The following is a 16,758-nucleotide window of genomic DNA, read 5'->3' on the forward strand; positions in this document are numbered from 1 at the left end:
GGGAAGTGTAGAAGTGCTAAATAAAGTGTAGTTTTTCAAATCTTATTGCTGATTTCATTCTGAGTGCTGGGGGAATACTTTTTGTTGTTTCTTGTATAGACTAACCCCTCCCTTACATGCACCTGAGTGATATTACTGAAGTGATTGAGCAGCTTCCAACTTGTATTAGTGTATCCAAAGTATCTACCCTTTAAAAGTGTCCCTAGTGTATCTGTCCATGTACATGTGTGCCCAATGAGTCTACCCCCTAAATGTGTCCCTAGTGTTTCTGTCCATTTACATGTGTGCCCATTGTTTCTACAACCATAAATGTGTCTCTAGTGTTTCTGTTTCTCTGTACATGTGTGCTCAATGTGTATAACCCCATAAATGTGTCCTGAGTGTATCTGGCCCTGTACATGTGTGTCCACAGTGTCTATCCCAATAAATCTGTCCTAAGTATATCAGTCCCTATAAATTAGGGGTGTGCACCGGCCACTTTTCGCGTTTTGGTTTTGGATCTGGATTTTTCTTCTTGTTTTGGATCTGCCTTTGTTTTGACAAACCACCCTTCCGTGTTTTGGGTTCTGGGTTTTGTGTTTTGGATCTTTATTTTATTTTTAAAAAAGCATAAAAACAGCTAAAATTACAGAATTTGTGGGTTTTTTTTGCTCCTTTGCTATTATTAACCTCAATAACCTTAATTTCCACTCATTTCCAGTCTATTCTGAACAACTCACACCTCACAATAGTGTTTTTATGTCCAAAAGGTTGCACCAAGGTAGCTGGATGACTATGCTAAGCGACACGAGTGGGCGGCACAAACACGTGGCCCATCTAGAAGTGACACTGCAGTGGCATACAGGATGGCAGTTTGAAAAACTAGGCCCCAAACAATACATAATGCAAAGAAAAAAAAGAGGTGCAAGATGTAATTGTCCTTGGGCCCTCCCACCCATCCTTATGTTGTATAAACAGGACATGCACACTTTAACAAACCAATCATTTCAGCGGCAGGGTCTGCCACACGACTGTGGCTGAAATGATTGATTTGTTTGGGCCCCCACAAAACAAGCAGGCAATTAATCTGTCCCTGCACAAACTGGCTCTACTGAGGCAAGATGTCGTCGTCCTCATCCTCCTCATCCACCGATTCCTCACCCTCTTCAGTGTTGTGTACATCCTCATCCTCACAGATCATTAATCCATCCCCACTGGAATCCACCACCACAGGTCCCTCTGTACGGTCTGGAGGCTGGTCTCAAGCTGGCAGTTCTGGACTGACTGCAGGTGTGGCAAGTTTGAATGGCTGGAGAACCTTGCACAACACAGAAATCATTCTCCACTGTGCTTGAGTCAGGTGCATACCCCCTCCTTTGCCTATGTCATAGGTGGATGTATAGGCTTGAATGGCCTTTTGCTGCTCCTCCATCCTCTGAAGCATATAGAGGGTTGAGTTCCACCGCGTCACAACCTCTTGCTTCAGGTGATGGTGGGGTAGTTTCAAGAGTGTTTGCTGGTGCTCCAGTCTTCAGAACGCAGTCGCTGAATGGCGAAAGTGGGCAGAAATTTTTTGGGCCACCCACAGCATCTACTGCACGCCCCTGTCGCTTTTCAGAAAATTATGCACCACCAAATTTATTGTGTGAGCAAAACATGGGACATGCTGAAATTTGCCCAGATGTAATGCCCGCACAATATTGGTGGCGTTGTCAGATATCACAAATCACCAGGAGAGTCTAAGTGGGGTAAACCACTGGGCGATGATTTATCTCAGTTTCTCTAAGAGGTTGTCAGCACTGTGCCTCTTAGTGAAATGATGATACACACCATAGCCTGCCTTGGAATGAGCTGGCGTTTCTGAGATGCTGCTACTGGTGACGCTGCTGTTGTTGCTGCATGAGGTGATACATCTACCCAGTGGGCTGTCACAGTCATATAGTCCTTTGTCTGCCCTGTTCCACTTGTCCACATGTCCGTGGTTAAGTGGACATTGGGTACAACCACATTTTTCAGGACACTGAGGACACTTTTTCTGACGTTTCTGTACAGTCTCGGTATCGCCTACCTAGTGAAGTGGAATCTAGACAGGATTTGGAACTGGGGAACATACTACCTCCATCAATTGTCTAAATCTCACTGCACTAATGGTGGATACCGGATGCACGTCTAACACCAACATAGCAGTCAAGGCCTCAGTTATTCGTTTTGCTTCAGGATGACTGCTGTCGTACTTCATCCTCCTTGCTAAGACTGTTGGAGGGTCAATTGTTTAGTAAAATTAGTGGTGTTCCTACTTCCTATCTGGGATGATGAGCGACTCCCAGCAGCAACAGCAGCAGCGGCAGCAGTAGGCGTAGCAATGCAGGATCCTCCGGAGGAATCCCGGATAGGAGAGTCAGTCATGCCAGTGACATGGCCTGCAAGACTACTTCTGATCCTGACTGAGGAAATTGATGAGGAGGGAGTTGACGGTGTGGTTTTCAGGCGCTTGGATACAACAGGACAAAGGGATTTAGATGTCCCTGGACTGCTTACGGTCTTAGCCAAAGTTTCTGAACTTGATAGAAACTTTTTATGAATGCACTGCAGGTGACGTATAAGGGAGGATGTTCCTAGGTGGTTAACCTCCCTACCCCTACTTATTTCACCTTTACATATGGTACATATAGCAAGACAGTTGTTATCCGGATTTGGATAGAAATATTGCCAGATCAAAGAGGTGGAATGTTTGGTCTTCTGCCCAGGCATGACCGTGATGGGCTTTTTCATCCCACGGACAACAACTGTCTCCCCCGGAGCCTCATTTAAACAAACCACATCACCATCAGAATCCTCCTCGCCAACTTCCTCCTCAGCGCCAGCTACACCAGTATCCTCATCCTGTTGTACTTCAACAGTGACATCTTCAATTTGCATATCAGCAAGTGGACTGTGGGTGCTCCTTTCAGCACTTGCAGAGGGCATGCAAATGGTGGAAAGAGCCACCTCTTCCCATCCAGTGCTGGGAAGGTCAGGCATCGCAACCCCCACCACATTTGGACTCTCCTTGGAGATTTATGATATCTTCTTAGAACACACAGTTCTTCACTGTGCTTTTGCCAGCTTAACTCATTTGATTTGTTTAGCGGGATGAGGGCTTCCATCGTCATGTGAAGCTGAACCACTAGTCATGAACATAGGGAAAAACCTTAGCCGTTCCTTGCCACTCCGTGTCGTAAATGGCATATTTGCAAGTTACGTTTCTCCTCAGATGATTTAAATGTTTTTTTAAGGTAATTTTCCTGAACTTTGTCATTTTGGATTGTATATGCCCTCTAATATGATATTGGGCATCGGCCTTGGCAGACGACGTTGATGGCATGTTATTGTCTATGTCATGACTAGTGGCAGCAGCTTCAGCACTAGGAGGAAGTGGTTCTTGATCTTTCCCTATTTAATTTTTAGTGGAGAAAGTTTGGTCCTCCATTTATGTTATATTGATATATACATGCGGCTAAGGCGCACACAAACACAGAAAATATTTTTTTATTATTGTTGGAGACTAGTGCACTTTGTGGGTTACACCACCCTTTAAGAAATGAGCCAGCCGGCTCTTTACTTATGGGACACAGGCGCACGCTTGGGGGTTTATTTTTGTGGAGCGCACTTTGGGGGTTACACCACCTTTTAACAGACAGATGCACACTTGGCGCTGCTGCTTTGAGGATGCAGGTGCAGCTACTGCACATACATTTCACACACAAACACAGAAAAAAAGAAGATTATTTTATTTTTGTTGGAGTGCACTTTGGGGGTTACTCCACCCTTTAACAGAAAGACGCACGCTTGTCGCTGCTGCTTTGAGTACAGAATCATATGCAGTGACAGTAGACTTGTCAGAAATTGTTGGCACGTCCTTCAGTCCGGACTAGATGTCCAACTGACTGCACAACACAGCCAAGCCAGCCCCTATGACAGCAGCACAACACAGCCCAGCCAGGCCCTATGGACAACAGCAGCACAATACAGCCCAGCCAGCCCTAGCTCCCACCCTACCTCTTCACTGTCCACAGCCGGAGTGAGAAATGGAGCCAACACGGGGACCTTTTATAGAATCCAAAACCCGCGAGATGCGGAAGGCGGGATGATGACGTTTTGCCTCGATTTCAGATCCGAGTCAGGTGGGAAAAGTCGAGCCTGACTTGGATCGGACTCGGATCGGGTGGGCTCGGGGGAGTTCGGATTTCAAAAATCCGAACCCGCTCACCCCTACTATAAATGTGTGCCAAGCAACTGCCCCTTTAAAAGTGTGTCCAATGTATCTACCATATAACTTTGTTGCTAGTCTTTCTGTGGCTGTACATGTGTGCAGAATGTGTCTACCCCCATAATTAAATCCTAAGTATATCAGTCCCTATAAATGTGTGCCAAGCATCTGCCCCTAAAAAATTCTGTTCCGATTTATCTACCCTATATATGTGTCCCTAGAGTATATTTTCCTGTACATGTGTGCCTAATTTGTCTTCCCCCATAAATGTGTCATGAGTGTATCTTCCCCTGTACATGTGTGCCCAATGTGTCTACCCCCTTAAATGTGTCCTAAGCATTTCAGTCCCAATAAATGTGTGCCAAGCATCTGCCCTTATAACAGTGTGTCCAATGTATCTATACTATAAATGTGTCCTGAGTGTATCTTCCCCTGTAGATGTGTGCCCAATGTGTCTACCCCCATAAATGTGTCCTAGTGTATCTGCCCTTGTACATGTGATCCCAATGTGTCTTTCTCCATAAATTTGTCTTAAGTATCAGTCCCTATATTAGTCCCTATAAATGTGTGCCAAACATCTGCCCCTATAAAAGTGTGTCTGATGTAACTACACTATAATACTTCTCTTTTACACCAACTTAAAAATCATAGGTTGATGTACGTGAATGCGCATCAACTCGGGATTTATGTGGGTGTAAATGGATCATCCAGGTCCAATGACCTGTGGATCTGACTCGGCTGGATTGCAGGGTTGAGCATGGGTCATTCCTGTGTCACCCTGCAGTGTATATGGCGCGACCCAGGTCACGAAGACCCAGGTCGCACTGCATGCTGGCCGATTGGCCAGCTTCAGTGGTGCTTGCAAATGACATAATCTCAAAGTGTCCACTGCCTGCTGACCAGAACGTAGCAGCGCATCAAACCCGCCATCCATGCCTCTGGAATGCTTCGGAGTAAGGTAAGGGGGTCTTGGAGGTGGAGGGATGGTAAGAAACACTACAAATCTGCACCAGAGAGCTGGGTCAGTGGTGATCCGGCTCCAGGGTGAATGATGCTGACCCAGGCACCACAGTGTAAAACTGAGTCTATCCCAGGTCTGATACAGGTTGGAAACATGTTCCAAATCCCGGGACAGAACCAGGACTTTGGTGTAAAAATGGTATAAAAGTGTCCCTAGTGTAACTGTCCATATACATGTCTGCCCAATGTGCCTACCCCATAAAGGTGTCCTGCGTGTATTTGCCCTTGTACTTGTGTGCCGAATGTGTCAACTCCCATAAATGTATCCTGATTGTATCTGCCCCTGTACATGTGTGCCCATGTGTCTACCCCATAAATGTGTCCTAAGTAAATCAGTCCCTATAAATGTGTGCCAAGCAACTGCCCCTAAAAATTTGTGTTAGATATATCTATCCTATAAATGTGTCCTGAGTGTATCTGCCCCTGTACATGTGTGTCCAATATGTCTACCTTCATAAAAGTGTCCTAAGTATATCAATCCCTATAAATGTCTGCCAAACATCTGCCCCTAAAAACGGGTGTCCAATGTAACTACCCTATAAATGTGTCCCTAGTATATCTTACCCTGTACAAGTGTGCATAATGTGTCTACCCCATTAATTTGTCCTAAATGTATATGCCCCTGTTCATTTGTACCAAATGTGGCTACCTCCATAAATGTGTCCTTAGTGTATATGCCCCTGTACTTTTGTGCCCAGTTTGCCTAACCTCATAAAATTTTCCTAAGTATATCTGTCCCTATAAATGTGTGCCAAGCATCTGCCCCTATAAAAGTGTATCCGATGTAACTACCCTATAATACTCCTTTTACACCAACTTTAAAATCTCAGAGTGATGCACTTGAATGCGCATCAACCCAGGATTTTTGTGGGTGTAAATGGATCAGTGTCCTGGGGATCTGACCCGGCTGGATTGCATGGTTGATTATGTGTCATTCTTGTGTCACCCTGCAGTGTAAACTGCGCAACAAAGGTCACGATAACCCGGGTCTCACCGCATGCTGCCTGATTGGCCAGCTTCAGTGGCACTTGCAGTTGACATAATCTCCAAATGTCCACTGCCAGGCTGACCAGAATGGAGCAGCACACAAAATCTGATCTTGGTGCCTCCAGACCGATTCAGAGTATGGCAAGGGGGTCTTGGAGGGGGAGAGTAAGAAGCACTGCAAACCTGCACCGGAGAGCTGCGTCAGTGCTGAATGGTGCTGACCCGAGCATTGCAGTGTAAAAGCGGGTCTGTCCCGGGTTTGATATGGGTTGGAAATGTGTTCCAAATCAAGGGAAATACCCAAAACTTTGGTATAAAAGGGGTATAAATGTGTGTGTCCCTAGTATATCTGTCCATGTACATGTCTGCCCAATGTGTTTACCCCATAAAGGTGTCCTGCATGTATCTGACCCTGTACATGTGTGCCCAATGTGTCAACCCCCATAAATGTGTTGTGAGTATATATAACCAAGTACATGTGTGCCCAATGTGTCAACCCCCATAAATAAATCCAAAGTATATCAGTCCCTATAAATGTGTGCCTAGCATCTGCCCTTAAAAAATTGAGTCCCGATTTATCTACCCTATAAATGTGTCCCTAGAGTATCTGTCCCTGTACATGTGTGCCTAATTTATGTACCCCATAAATGTGTCCTGAGTGTATCTTCTCCTGTACATGTGTGCCCAATGTGTCTACCCCCCATAAATGTGTTCTAAGTATTTCAGTCCCAATAAATGTGTGCCAAGCATCTGCACCTATAACAGTGCATCCAACATATCGACACTATAAGTTTGTCCCTAGTGTATTTGTTCCTGTACATACCCCATAAATGTGTCCTGAGTGTATCTGCCCCTGTACATGTGTGCCCAATGTGTCTACCCCCATAAATGTATCCTAGTGCATCTGCCCCTGTACATGTGTGCCCAATGTGTCTACCCTCATAAATGTGTCCAAGTGTATCTGCCCCTGTACATGTGTGTTCAATGTGTCTATCTTCATAAATGTGTCCTAAATATATCAGTCCCTATATCAGTCCCTATAAATGTGTGCCAAGCATCTGCCCCTATAAAAGTATGTCCAGTGTAACTACCCTATAATACTTCTTTTACACCGACTTTAAAATCTTGGGGTGATGCACTTGAATGCGCACCATCCTGGATTTTTGTGAGTGTAAAAGGATCAACCTGGGTCCAGTGACCAGGGCTGCCGACCTGGTTGGATTGCATGGTTGAGTATGTGTCATTCCTGTGTCACCCTGCAGTGTAAACTGCACAACCCAGGTCACATGCTGCCCAGTTGGCCAGCTTCAGTCGCGCTTGCAGTTGACATAATCTCCAAATGTCCACTGCCAGGCTGCCCAGAACAAAGCAGTGCACAAAATCTGACCTCTGTGCCTCTGGAACACTTTGGAGTAAGGTATGGGGGTCTTGGAGGGGAAGGGAGCTTTAGAAGCACTGCAAACCTGCACTGGAGATCCGGGTCAGTGCTGAACGGTGCCTACCTGGGTGCTGCAGTGTAAAAGGGGGTCTGTCCCGGGTTTGATACAGGTTAGAAACATGTTCCAAATCCTGGGACAGACCCAAAACTTTGGTGTATAAGGGGTAAAAATGTGTCCCTAGTGTTTCTGTCTATGTACATGTGTACCCAATGTGTCAACCCCATAAAGGTTTCCTGCATATATCTGCCCCTGTATATGTGTACCCAATGTGTCAACCCCATAAAGGTTTCCTGCGTGTATCTGCCCCTGTACATATGTGCCCATTGTGTCAACCCCATAAAGGTGTCCTGCATGTATCTGCCCCAGTACAGGTGTGCCCAATGTCCAGAGTGTATCTGCCCCTGAACATGTGTGCCCAATGTGTATATCTGTCCCTATAAATGTGTGTCCAATGTATATTCCTTATAAATGTTTTCCTAGTGTACCTTTCCCTGTACAAGTATGCCTAATGTTGCTACACCCATAAATGTGTCCTTAGTGTATATGACCCTGTACAAATGTGCATAATGTGTCTACCCCATAAATTCGTCCTAAATGTATATGCCCCTGTACATGTGTGCCCAATGTGGCTACCCCCATAAATGTGTCCTAAGTTTATATACCCTGTACATGTTTACCCAATGTGTCCACCCCAATAAATGTCCCTAGAATGTGTGCCAAGCATCTGCCCCTATAAATATGTATCCAATGTAAGTACCCTATGAAAGTGTTCCTAGTGTATCTATCCATGTACATCTGTGCCTACCCCTTAAATGTGTCCTGAGTGTATATTTCCCTGTAAGTATGTGTGCCCAATGTTTCTGCCCCATTAAAAATGTGTCCTGAGTGTATCTGCCCCTGTACATGTGTGTCCAATGTCCTGGAGTGTATCTTCACCTGTACATGTATGCCCAATGTGTCTACCACCATAAATGTGACCTAAGGATATCAGTCCCTATAATGTTTGTCAGGCATCTGCCCCTATAAAAGTGTGTATGATTTATCTACTGTTCCTGTATATGTGTGCCCAATATGTCTACTCCTATAAATGTGTCCTGAGTGCATATGCCCCTGTACATGTGTGCCCAATTTGTCAACCCCCATAAATGTGTCCTAAGTATATATGTTCCTATAAATTTGTGGCAAGCATCTGCCCCTAAAAAAAATATCTGATTTAATTACCGTATAAATGTGTTCCTAATATATCAGTCTTGTGCATGTGTGCCCAATGTGTCTACCCCTTAAATGTGTCCTGAGTGTATCTGCCCTTGTACATGTCTGCCCAATGTGTTTACCCCATAAAGGTGTCCTGCATGTATCTGACCCTGTACATGTGTGCCCAATGTGTCAACCCCCATAAATGTGTTGTGAGTATATATAACCAAGTACATGTGTGCCCAATGTGTCAACCCCCATAAATAAATCCAAAGTATATCAGTCCCTATAAATGTGTGCCTAGCATCTGCCCTTAAAAAATTGAGTCCCGATTTATCTACCCTATAAATGTGTCCCTAGAGTATCTGTCCCTGTACATGTGTGCCTAATTTGTGTACCCCATAAATGTGTCCTGAGTGTATCTTCTCCTGTACATGTGTGCCCAATGTGTCTACCCCCCATAAATGTGTTCTAAGTATTTCAGTCCCAATAAATGTGTGCCAAGCATCTGCACCTATAACAGTGCATCCAACATATCGACACTATAAGTTTGTCCCTAGTGTATTTGTTCCTGTACATACCCCATAAATGTGTCCTGAGTGTATCTGCCCCTGTACATGTGTGCCCAATGTGTCTACCCCCATAAATGTATCCTAGTGCATCTGCCCCTGTACATGTGTGCCCAATGTGTCTACCCTCATAAATGTGTCCTAGTGTATCTGCCCCTGTACATGTGTGTTCAATGTGTCTATCTCCATAAATGTGTCCTAAATATATCAGTCCCTATAAATGTGTGCCAAGCATCTGCCCCTATAAAAGTATGTCCAGTGTAACTACCCTATAATACTTCTTTTACACCGACTTTAAAATCTTGGGGTGATGCACTTGAATGCGCACCATCCGGAATTTTTGTGAGTGTAAATGGATCAACCTGGGTCCAGTGACCAGGGCTGCCGACCTGGTTGGATTGCATGGTTGAGTATGTGTCATTCCTGTGTCACCCTGCAGTGTAAACTGCACAACCCAGGTCACGATAACCCGGGTCTCACCACATGCAGCCCAATTGGCCAGCTTCAGTCGCGCTTGCAGTTGACATAATCTCCAAATGTCCACTGCCAGGCTGCCCAGAACAAAGCAGTGCACAAAATCTGACCTCTGTGCCTCTGGAACACTTTGGAGTAAGGTATGGGGGTCTTGGAGGGGAAGGGAGCTTTAGAAGCACTGCAAACCTGCACTGGAGATCCGGGTCAGTGCTGAACGGTGCCTACCTGGGTGCTGCAGTGTTTGATACAGGTTAGAAACATGTTCCAAATCCTGGGACAGACCCAAAACTTTGGTGTATAAGGGGTAAAAATGTGTCCCTAGTGTTTCTGTCTATGTACATGTGTACCCAATGTGTCAACCCCATAAAGGTTTCCTGCATATATCTGCCCCTGTATATGTGTACCCAATGTGTCAACCCCATAAAGGTTTCCTGCGTGTACCTGCCCCTGTACATATGTGCCCATTGTGTCAACCCCATAAAGGTGTCCTGCATGTATCTGCCCCAGTACAGGTGTGCCCAATGTCCAGAGTGTATCTGCCCCTGAACATGTGTGCCCAATGTGTATATCTGTCCCTATAAATGTGTGTCCAATGTATCTTCCTTATAAATGTTTTCCTAGTGTACCTTTCCCTGTACAAGTATGCCTAATGTTGCTACACCCATAAATGTGTCCTTAGTGTATATGACCCTGTACAAATGTGCATAATGTGTCTACCCCATAAATTCGTCCTAAATGTATATGCCCCTGTACATGTGTGCCCAATGTGGCTACCCCCATAAATGTGTCCTAAGTTTATATACCCTGTACATGTTTACCCAATGTGTCCACCCCCATAAATGTCCCTAGAATGTGTGCCAAGCATCTGCCCCTATAAATATGTATCCAATGTAAGTACCCTATAAATGTGTTCCTAGTGTATCTATCCATGTACATCTGTGCCTACCCCTTAAATGTGTCCTGAGTGTATATTTCCCTGTAAGTATGTGTGCCCAATGTTTCTGCCCCATTAAAAATGTGTCCTGAGTGTATCTGCCCCTGTACATGTGTGTCCAATGTCCTGGAGTGTATCTTCACCTGTACATGTATGCCCAATGTGTCTACCACCATAAATGTGACCTAAGGATATCAGTCCCTATAATGTTTGTCAGGCATCTGCCCCTATAAAACTGTGTATGATTTATCTACTGTTCCAGTATATGTGTGCCCAATATGTCTACTCCTATAAATGTGTCCTGAGTGCATATGCCCCTGTACATGTGTGCCCAATTTGTCAACCCCCATAAATGTGTCCTAAGTATATATGTTCCTATAAATTTGTGGCAAGCATCTGCCCCTAAAAAAAATATCTGATTTAATTACCGTATAAATGTGTTCCTAATATATCAGTCTTGTGCATGTGTGCCCAATGTGTCTACCCCTTAAATGTGTCCTGAGTGTATCTGCCCTTGTACATGTGTGCCCAATGTGTCTAAACCCATAAATGTGTCCTAAGTGTAACTGACCCTGTACATGTGTGCCCAATGTGTCTAACCCAATAAATGTGTCCTTAGTGTACCTTCCCTTGTGTCAGGATCTGGGGGGATTTTGGACCCAGGTTTGAATCAAGAGTCGAAGCAGGAATGGACTTGTAAAACTGAAAGGCAGCTGTTTTAATGGGAGTATTTAGATTCATGGAATTAAACAAATATATAAATACTGTAACAAAAGTCCATGGGTGAGCGGAGAATAAATGTCTGGCAATGAATAAAAGTTCAATTGCTGTGGAACTACGAAACAAGTGTACGATAACAAAACAAATCCAATAGATGTGAAGCAGAGAAGCAGGTGTCTGGTAATGAATTAATTCAATTGATGTGAGGCAGAGAAACAGGTGCTTGGTAATGAACTGACAGAGAAGAATTTCCAATAGAGGTATGCTGAGGATCAGAGGTCTGTTAACTGTAGTGGGTTCTGAGTGCATGCGGCTGTTCAGTAACAAGTGGAGGGTATAGCTGGTGCAGGAATCATGGGAACTGCCTGGAATGCTGATAGGAAGCAAATGAGACACTGCTAAGACTGCAATATGCCAAGGCTACTGAGCACAGATAACTCTAACATAGCAAGGCTGAGAATATGTTGCACTGGCAATTACAGGGTGTGATGAATACCCTTAAGTACCATGGGAAGGTGCAAGATAGGTTGCTGAGAGTCACATGCAGAGCTCCAACCTGATTGGCCCATTCAGGTCACATGCCCAAAACCAAGATGGCGTGTAGTGAAAAGCAGATTTTGGAGCCCGCATGGGTATAACTGCGCACAATATGTTAATGGTATAAACATGTAACTTGCCTTTTTTAACTTTATTTGTAATATCCTTTTTATGTGGATAGGTGACAAAGCTCATCTGAACTAATTCACTTTTGAAGATTAGAAAATAAGGTCATAGGAAGGTCTGTCTTCCAGGGCCAGCCATAAAACTGTCTGGATGTTTAGTGCACAACGAAAAATGTTTGTGCAACATCTAGCCAGGCCCTTGATAAGCTGTCATTTAGAGCCCTGTATTCTGTTCCTGAACAGATATCAAAGCAGGACTGCTTATACCAGAGACAAACAGTCTTCAAAAGATGTGGATTCCCTCACCTAAGTCCAGGGGTATGTTTATTGACATAAGTTTTGGAGCTCAAACAGGAGAGAGTGAGCAGTGACCTAACCCCTGCTCAAGTGACCAAGAAACCCTGTGTTACAGTCAGCCAAGCAATGGAAAGGTTAAACTATCCCAAGGGAGGGTTTATAACCCCCCAAAGGGGGGTGAGGGGGAAATAGCTGGGCACACAGGGATAAAATACAGGCTCACTGGACAGAAGGTGTGATTTTCTACTTGAGGTTGCTGACAAGACACATGGCACCTGAATTAGTCATTGGGAAGGCCTCAGCTGTTCTGTCCGTCGCGATCTCAATGGTCTGTTTTCTCCCATATTATTCTTTTCTTTGGTTTACTCGAAATGATTAACTGCATTTGTGACTTTTTGTAACATCCTTATATCCTTTGTAATTTTTGTATCTAAGCTTTGAAGATATTTCTTGAATTAAACTAAACTAATTTTAGTACTTGGAATCTGTGTTTTTATGACCCAAACACCTCATGTTTGTCATGTTACCTATGTTTAAATATTGATAATTTGTTTGTACAGGTGAGAGCAGAAGCTTGCCTTATGCTTTAGCATTAATTTGGTCTCCTGCTGATGGCAGATACCGGAGTTAATAACTACACGCACTGAGCTACCGGTGTAAGGTCACGGCAGTGACTCTCAGATTGTCATATCTGGGATGAGTCGTCACGGCGGTTCGTGACAATTGGTTCGTAGCGGTGTGATAATAAAAAGTGTTTTATTTTTATAAAAACGTAAGTGAAAAAAGGAGTACTCTGAGGGAGGAACCCAATTTCACCAGATTCTAGAACTCAAAGCTTATATTAGTAAAAAGTCACACAGTGAAAGCAATTTCTGTTTCCCCTACCCTGTTATTTTTATTTTGGTGAACGATGGCAACAAAGTACAAAAATCTCAAGAAGGAATAGCTGGGAGCATGGTGTGTGCAGAAAGGTCTGGTCTGGATGAATCATTCTAAGAAGAGATTGATCCAGGAGCTAGTGGACTATGATATAGAGCATCAGGATGTCAGTAAGTCGGTACTGGAAAGGAGTGCATCAGCAGGGGCTACTGCATTAGCCTGGGATGTACCCTGTACTGGGGTTTTACTTACTGTGGGATGTAATAGAGGAAAGTTGGACTCTGATGTGAAATCTGTTATCAATGTGAGGCCCATGGAAGCTGCCTCAAATTTACATCTTACCCATTCATCCGAGGAGCAGGCCAGAGCTGAGTGCCTGGCAGAGAGAGAGAGTTCCATAGTAGAGAGGAGTTCTGCAAAACACCAAGCTGAGGGAAAGAATGCATCGGCTGGGGCTACTGCAGTAGTCTGGGATGTACCCTGTTCTGGATTGTTACTTACTGTGGAAAGTAATTGAGTAATGTCGGATGCAGATGTGGACTCTATTAGCAAATGGGCAAGGGATATGGAATATATCTCAAAGCTGGATCGATATCTAGACTCTGCTTTTAAGTACGTGAAAGAGCCTGACCCGGCTACGGTACTGCAGCTTGTGGAGAGGTTCCATACTATAGAGGCTGCAGAGTGTAAGGCAGCCATGGACCAGTAGGCTGCTGATCACAGAGATGCCATGGACCTGGAGGCTGCAGAGCGTAAAGCAGTTCTGGACCAAGAAGAAAAGGGGGCTGATCCCTGGCTCCAGGTGGAGTTAGCCAAACTCAAGCACCAGTCTCTGTCCAAAGACATGAATGTCAAGAGACTCCATCCAGAGCATCTCTCTGTGTGGGACTTTGATGGAGAAAGCACAGCAAACACTAGCTACGGTTAGGGCAATCAGGCAGCCCTGGACATTGAAACAGACAATAGACAGAGATCTGACCCATCTGTTAGTTCCAGGGAGACTGCAGAATTTGTGGCAGCTAGGGAGGCTGCAGCGAGCCAATCCATTGCAGAACCAGAGGACCCATTTACCAGCATGAGTACTGAGGAACTAACTAAAGAATGTCAGCTGCAAGGTCTCTCCTGCAGTGACAATACCCACAGCGAGATGATCAGGAAGCTCATGCGGGCATAAGGCAGTGCGTACAATGCCTTCAGCTCATATTGTGAGGCAATTCTGAATCCAGCTTATAATATGAGTTGTGTGGACCTGCTGCATTACCTTGAGGAGTGTTTTGAATTTGCTCAGGGAGAGTCCAATTATTGGGGCCGGCTTGATACCCCATTCTGGCAAGATCGGTGTCGCTGTGTGGATGCTGAAAGGTATTGCCTGCAACAACTTCTTTCACCAGCTGAGGAAGCAACAACCCAGCCTACCAGGGTGCCCCTTGAGGAAAAGGTAACCCCACCAGCGCCAGCTACTGTGGAATATGATACCGATATATCTCATCCAAAGGTGCAGTGTGCCCTGCTTAGACAGACTGTTGGTGCAAGCAGTATACCACCGCAGACTGCGCAGACATGGCAACTGGAGGAGGATGATTGTAAGGAGACTTTGTCTGTGAACGAGGTGGAAGTGTTGGAGAATATTCCCACAAATTTGTTAGTTGGGACTGAGGCCCTGATTCAGAGCATGATGCTCTGACAGAGTGCTCGCTCTGAATCAGGGCCATCCCTCTGAATTTTAGAGCAACCTCCAGGCTGCTCGCATAGCTGTGGGTGGCCACCCACAGCTATAGCGAGCGGCCAAATGATGGTCATGATGGTCAAGACCATAGCGACCATCGGGCTTGCGATGAGACCTTGTGGTAGGGTCTTGTTGCCGCAAGCCCTGGAGTGCTTTCGGCTCCATCAGAGCTGAAAGCACTCCCACTGACATCACTTGTGATGTCAGTGGGGCTGACCCCAGAAGGTAGGCATTCCCAGGGAAGGGCCAGTGCCAACCCAGCCCAGGGACAGGATAGGATTGGTTGTGAAAGGGAGGTTGCCATAGATCTCACTGTAAGTGATAATGCTGAAGCTCCTCTCACCCGTGTTGTAGCCATCCCTAGAAACATGAACAGGGATTTGTTAGCAGCCATGGGTATACCAAAATTTGTGGTAATGGACACACTGCAGTTAGTATCCTTGCCACCCAGACTGGAGATCATTAGACAGGTTACCATGGGAAAAGAGGGGCCTGGTATGGTGTCATGTGCTAGAATCTACTCTTGCAGGTATGGAGATTGCTAGTCTAAAAATAGGGACAGAGGAGTCTGGTACCCAAGACATAATGTCTAACCCTATGTTGAACAAGCCATGTTTCCCAAATGTGCCTGACAGGACATGGATGAGCATCAGAAACAGGAGATTGACAAATGTTGGCTTGTGCTGAAATGATTCCTGAGGGTGGGGACTTGTCCAGCCCCCTGGTGCTGCTAGAACAGAGCATGAAGGTAATGCCAGATGATAATGCCTTAGCTGACACTGCAAAGAAGAAGTGTCTGTCAGTGTCTCAGCCTGCACTTCTGAAATCCCTATTCCCTAAGCCAGCAACCCAACAAAGTGATGACCACATTGTCAAAAATATGGTATCTGGGTGTGCTCTCTTTCCTGACATAGGTCCCAGGGGAATAGACAGGGGCAATGTTTGTTCTCAGGTGCTAGGTAGGGAAGTGGTAAGCCCCAGTCCTGTGGAGACAGGACAGAGGGACCAAGGCACCAGGTTCTGGGTGAGCAACAGGAGTCTGAGGAAGCCCACAGTGTTTGATGCCTATCCCCAGCCCAGGATGGATGAACTGTTAGATCAGCCAATCCAGGTGGCGTACAGACAACAGTCAGGGCACAGCATTAAATACTGTGGTATGAGGTGCCAACTGTTCCCATGCTGATCTGAAAGGGGGAAGTGTAGCAAAAAGCGTATTTTGACACCCGCATGAGCATAATTGCGCAGGATATGTTAATGGTTTAAACATGTAACTTGCCTTTTTTAACTTTATATGTAATGTATTTTGTGTGTGGATAGGTGACAAAGCTCATCTGAACTAATTCCCTATTGAAGATCAGCAAATAAGGTCATAGGAAGGTCTGTCTTCCTGGGCCAGCCATAAAACTGTCTGGATGTTTAGGGCACAACGAAAAATGTTTGTGCAATATCTAGCCAGCCCCATGATAAGCTGTCATTAAGAGTCCTGTGTCCTGTTCCAGAACAGAGATCAAAGCAGGACTGCATATACCAGAGACACACAGTCTTCAAAAGGTGTGGATTCCCTTACCTAAGTCCAGGGGTATGTTTATTGACATAAGTCTTGGAGCTCAAACAGAAGAGAGTGAGCAG

Source organism: Taudactylus pleione, unplaced genomic scaffold (genome assembly GCF_031769625.1).
Source record: "Taudactylus pleione unplaced genomic scaffold, aTauple2 ptg000406l, whole genome shotgun sequence".
Classification (NCBI taxonomy): domain Eukaryota; kingdom Metazoa; phylum Chordata; class Amphibia; order Anura; family Myobatrachidae; genus Taudactylus; species Taudactylus pleione.